The sequence below is a fragment of the Hermetia illucens genome, chromosome 2 (assembly GCF_905115235.1).
Source record: "Hermetia illucens chromosome 2, iHerIll2.2.curated.20191125, whole genome shotgun sequence".
NCBI classification, from domain to species: Eukaryota; Metazoa; Arthropoda; class Insecta; order Diptera; family Stratiomyidae; genus Hermetia; species Hermetia illucens.
The window spans coordinates 68,828,691-68,834,843 of record NC_051850.1 but is presented as its reverse complement, the minus strand read 5'-3'; the positions used below and the strand labels follow the sequence as shown (position 1 = coordinate 68,834,843).

Sequence of the window (6,153 nt, the reverse complement as noted above, 5' to 3'; positions counted from 1 at the left end):
CTCTAACACACTTCAAGCCCCTGACTATTATTATATTAATTCGCAGGACGGCAATCAACGGCCGATATTGAGGTGCGATGGTCTAATAGGAAACGGCTTTGCAATCTGTGATGATGGTAAAGTGTCGGCATCTTATGAAAATATAGTCGATTTGCGTTTTATTGTTCCCACTATGAAATGTAGCTAGATGAGACAATCATTTGATGAACCATGTATTCATAAGTACATGGGTGGCCGCAAAATCGATTATACGCTCGCCACCCTCATTGCGCGCTCCAAACCCCTTTCCATCAAGGCACCTGCTACCGTCTGCCTTTTCACCCACATGACCATTAAAGTCGCCGGTAATGATGATATAGTCGTCAGCATCTTTCTCGGCATCAGGTCGACCTGTCTATAGTGCGTACGCGGTGAAGAAGTGAATAGTGCGATCAGCGGATATAATGGTGAGCTTCATCAGCCGATCATCAAATCTTTCGACTTCTTTAATGGTATCATGAGAACCCTCTGAGATGGCAATGCCAACACCATATTAAGTGCGTGGGTTACCAAAATAGAGAAGTTTATACCCATTTTTACCGCGTCCGCGTTCAATGTCGGAGCTTTTGACACCAGACCATCACGTTTCTTAAAGAGCGCAGATATCAATGCCCCTTTTTCGAAGAGTTCTTACAGGTTCTTTGGTATTTCTAGTTAGGACGCCAGCATTTAGCGTGCAGGCACGTATGTGTTTTGTTCAGACTAATTTACTTACCTCCTGATTTCGTCCATGCGTCAAGAACCCTTGCCCATTTCTCGACAGGACCGGTGCCCGTCCTGCCACGTCGACTCAGTTGGGCACCTTAGCATTTTTCCGAGGCTATAACATCGCCTATTTTTAACTAATTCTATAAAGACGTTTACCATTTTGGAGTCGCGCGACTGCCTGATGTAAATGAAGTTTGAGCTTTCCTTTATTAGATCCTTCCGGATTATTTGATGGGTTGCAGGTTTTTTTCTTGTAGTGGTAGTTATTATTGTGACTACAAGAATGAACGTCAAGGATTTTGGAAGCACACACTGAATGTTGAATGTGTTCCAGAACGGAAAAGAACCACCTCTCCATCGGTCAAGCTTTCCAGGTGTACTTTGACTGGTTCCAAATATATTTAAGAAAGCAAAATGTTTAATTCAGTCAATCTGTAGCACGTGACCTAAGTAGACATAGGTACTCGAAATTACCTTTTAAAGTTTTTTGGCGGACTCGAAAGAGCTGGTGAATTCTTGGCAAGAGCTTGTCATTTTTGGCAACGAAATTTCCATCAGATTTTCTTAATATATGCGGATAACATTAACATTTTTCTTCAAGGTATATTTGCTTATGGTGAGTGGGAGAGGCCAAGAAGTGTAAGAAGAGTGTTCATTTTGACATGGAACCATTTTGCATGCAGCAACTCCTTGCCACATGGGCTAATGCGAAGCGGTTGTTCCATGACACATTCTTTTTATATGTACACCCCTTTCTCTGTTGTTAATTGCTTACCATGAACACAGACAGAGAATTGCTTTTCATCACTATTTTTAAGTAAAACAACAAATGTTCGTACGTGACATCACTGGAAAACCAACGAGGTAAGCAGTGAAAGCCGTTAGCAAACTTCTTATTTTAAGAAATCAAAAAATAAATTGTTTTTACTAAGGTTCCCATGAGGCTATCGAAATGTCTTACTTTAAAAACGGCAGGTAGTAGTTTAGCAGCAAACGTTGTTTACTGCGTTTTTTGAATTTGACATTTTTGTATAAACAAATCAATTAAACTAATTATTACAAGAAACTAGTTGTTTTAGTAGAAGTCGAGTTGAAATTTGAGGTGTTCCGGAGATATTCTCACGAAGAGAAATTAAAAGTGAAATCACTGATTGAAAAGGAAGCTCTTAAGAAGAAGTCACTTATGGTAAAGATTTATTAAAAGTCGAAAAAGTACTGTATTTAGATATTAACGAATTTACTTCCAGGGATTGAAAGAGCGATGAAGGGGAGCTATGAGTTACTGAAGATATTGAAGAAGAAATTCGATTGTATTGTTTTCCAATATTCCGTTTTGTCAGTTTCCATTTGTGCAGCGTGGCTCCTTTTGTTTTTAACAATTAGCTTGTAACACAGCAGACTGCAATGTGACGTATTTCAAAATACGTGAAAAAGTGTATCTTAATTGTGCGGAGATTGATAAAATCTGGTGGTGATTATCAAAATAGTGTTGCCACGACGAAGCAATGAAGACACTTCCCGTTGGTAGAACGCATATACTATATCATTTACTTAGGCGCTCATGCTAAATATTTTTTATTATATTCTCTGAATAATCGCTATGCAGCCGCTAGAATAGTAGTAAGCATGCAGCCTCCTAGACCTAGGAACGGACCTGAATAAAAATCAAATTAAGAATTTCAACTTTCTCCTTACACAAATAAATTTATAATTTAACGGACTAGATTCAGACAATTAATTTTTCCAATTGTTGACTATTCCCAAGATCGGGAAGTCAAACAGGCGTAAGTGATTATGAATTTGTTCGGGCGCCCAGGCAGTTTCACCTAAACTTCAACGAAAAGACTTGGATACTTGAACAATAATAACTCTGCCCTTGCCGGCCCCAAGTCCCGTTGTGAAAGGAGGAATGGATAGCTTCAGTCTGTACGCCACCGCTGTACGCCACCGCAGCGTCTCAGGAGGTAGGTGAGGAAAGTGCAGGAACTTTGCAGTCTTGCAGATTACTCACTGAGGAAGCTATCCCAACACCTGGCAGTTAGGTATAAAATGCAAATCCATCCAATGAGAAGAAGGAGAAATTTGAGGTCCGGTACGGATAACCGGTGGGAGTCGTCTGAATTGCTGACTGGGTCGGGCTCCCGTAATGGACAGCACAGCGTCGAAACCGCTAGTCAGCAGGTTCGCGTAGGCAGCGGATAAAGTGGACTGAAGAAATGAACCTCTTCATCATCCGCTCCTACTACGAAATAACGGCGGGGCAGGTTCAACATCTTACCGCCCCTTGTTGCACCAGAGATTCATCGAGCTTTTCCACCTACCTTTTCTTTCACTTAGTGCTAGTATTAGAAATATATAGTTAAAATGTCAAGTCAATCGGTCAAGATGTTATGAGTTCGGCCAAATTGAAAAATGAAAAATTCATATCAGACATCCCTCACGGCTTCCCTTGATGCCCTGGGACTTTCGCACAGTCTGGGTCAAACCATGCGGAAGTATACCATTCTTCATGTTGCGGGGAGTACTCGATTCTCCCACTGACCTAACACTGGCCACCACCACCAGCGCCCCTTTAGTCTTTTAGTAGGTAGGATCGTCCGAGCCTAAATGCTTGGCACTGCTAGTATCAGGTAAAATCCGGCATCTGCCGAGATTGTGATAACTCGGAAATAATATTTCATATGCTAAAGACTTATTCTAATTATATTCTAAACATTCTGCCCCGCCAAGAACCGCTGGTTCTTCTATTTATCGTGGTCGTACCACTGGACTATCGAGTCAGGAGATTTTCTGGCTGGTGAAGTCAGCTCGTAGGTTTGTGGCTTGCAGAATTTGGAAAGGAGTACAGTGATGATGATGCTGGTAATCAGGAAGCCGAACCCAATGCCGGACCCTAACACGATGGTCTGATGCCTCAAGGAGTGGCCTTCATATCGGCTAGTAGTTGGGCTTCTTGATGTTGAGTCTCCTCTATGAAGTTGTCATCTTGTTCGAGAATTGTCTTTGATGGTATGTACACAACTGTCGTATTGATCGTTTCAAGTCATTCGTGACGGGTTTCACGTAGGCATACTGGACCACAACGCTGTTGAGGGGTAGGAGTAGTTCGAACAATAACTTTAGAGCTCTTGAGGCTGCAAAAGGAGTCCATTGCTATGATGTAGCAAATCTTGTCTTTGTCGTTTGTAAGTGATTGCTGGACTCGTAGTGTAAGCAAGAAACAACCAAGTGTTTGGTCGGACTAGCTGTTTCCACAACATGTTCTTGACGTGAATGATGTGTTCTGGTCATGATAATTTGTTACATCTCATGTAGATTCCGTCCGCGATACAATTAGGCTGGTTATTGATGCTCGACAAGATGGCAACTGCACAGTGAAATTCAGTTATTTGTTGTTTCTTGCATTGGTTGAGTAGTTCTAAAGTGAGTGTAAAGTATGTGCGGTCTTCGCACCTTAGTCCGAGATAATTTTGTGTGATGTCGCAAACTGAGAAATTTCTATTAGTCGCATGGTACTCCAGTGAAGTGTACAGCTCGAAATTCTTGTTTTCAGCGATATGAAAATAACCGAAAATCGTAATTCCATTTGCCTACATAGAAACGCAAGCTCTGCCTACTTTCTGCTGAACTATAATTAGTTCACCGTTTAGTTTCTCTTGTATCCGCGAGAGGGTAGTCGTTATGGTTAATGGTGGCAATATTTCGAAAAGCTTCCTACTCCTGATTTAATTTTGTAAATCAATTCATAGTGCCTCTGACTGTGCTACAGCCAAGCGAAGGCCACTTGATACTCTGCCAAGAGATGAATGTATATCCGACTTTGGTTGGTGTTCCAGGTGGTCATTTCTATCATTGTTTTGAACTCCTGATCGACTTGTGTAGCAACAAGGTGTAACTTAGTGGTTAAAGTTCGCCGTGTCTCTTTCACTAGTGCTGTGGTGCTTAACAACAAACTGCCATGATTTTCTAGTCTTGATGACTTATTTGAAATAATTAAAACTTGCCTTTTCTACATATTCACTAGTGTTATTTGCAGATACCGATATTTCGGGAACCAAATGCGATATTTCTAGCGATTAAATTATTTGAATTAGTAACTTCTTGTTTCTATTTGCTAGTGCTAATTTATTGGTCTTGCAAATACAAGTCTTGTTAGCAAGTGGAACAAATGGAACAAGTGGTTCCCGAAATACCGAAATTTGCCTTCAAAAATTAATTTCGAGAGTACGTCCTCCATGTCCTGAAATACGCGACTACCCTTTTGGAATCTTATTAACGAGGAAAGCCGTTCTGACGGGTTTTTCGTGTCTTCTTTCTGTGCGGTCGTCAAGCATGAACCCCATAAAAGCCTTTAAGTTGGGTAAGTCTGCGCTTGCTCCCAAAGATGTTTCCCACAATCGTCGAGGTTGTTGATCTAATTTCTGGCTTGTTGGGTAGATGATCAACAAGTCCCAATGATCCGTGTTAACATCGATATTGTTGCTGTTCTTGTTGGCAATGAACTCTGCAATGACATCCATCACTTGTTTGATGGAGGAAACTCACTCTTCTGTAGCCACTGGAATTTATGCAGGTAATTCCATGTCATTGACCTCTTGTTGTCAAATCGCTCTGCAACATGCGCATTGCTGCGGGGTAATTCTCATTACTCGTCCAGGTGCTGTCCGTAGGTTGTGTTGTGGGCTGGAATGCCATCTAGCCCGACTTGAAACGAGCGAGCAAAACCAAAACTGGGGTCTCTTGAAAGATCATCCAGAACAGCTCCATCTCCTTCCTGGCAAGCCCACATCTCCTCCAGTCGTTGAGTTCTAGCTTGGAAACAGCCAATGGAATACCTCTCCCTGCTGTCCTTAGATGACTTCGGCTCAGTCTGTTCAGACTATCGAAATCATCCCGCTGTACTTAGAACACCTCCTTGGTCATCTTGTCACGTCACAGAATTACAAAGATACTGACGAATAGATAGTTTAAGCTCTCTGGCATCGGAGTCTTGATTAATTTGTTCAATTTACACGGTTGAATATATTGAGCGCAAAGATTGCGGTAAAGAGCTAAGAGATAATATTTTTCGGTAAAAATGAATTGTATTTCTTATTCTAAAGACTAATTCTGATCATATTCTAAACACCAATCGCTACAATATTTGTATGCCTACATTACAATACAAGCTTTTACTGATTTTGTGTGATGTACAAGTACATAGTTAGCAACATTCCAGAGCTCAGGTTGATTTATAACCTTTTCAACTGTATTCTTAAATCTAATAGTGATACTGAAAGTTATATGTATATTATTTATATTTATGCTCCAGGACGTGAACCTAGATTAGCTACCTTATAACTGCCTTAATTCTAACTTAACGTACCTTAATAGCTACTTGGAATCTATCTCCATAGAGCGGCTTCT

At 41.0% G+C, this 6,153-nt stretch overlaps 1 long non-coding RNA gene across 1 annotated transcript; it reads left to right on the top strand.

Annotated features, from left to right (window-relative positions):
• Positions 1 to 1,240: 1,240 nt before the first annotated feature.
• Positions 1,241 to 2,472, top strand: LOC119649373. The gene is made up of 4 exons (XR_005249125.1): positions 1,241 to 1,255; positions 1,349 to 1,611; positions 1,680 to 1,933; positions 1,995 to 2,472. It is a non-coding gene; the product is annotated as an uncharacterized LOC119649373 (long non-coding RNA).
• The last annotated feature ends 3,681 nt before the right edge of the window (positions 2,473 to 6,153 follow it).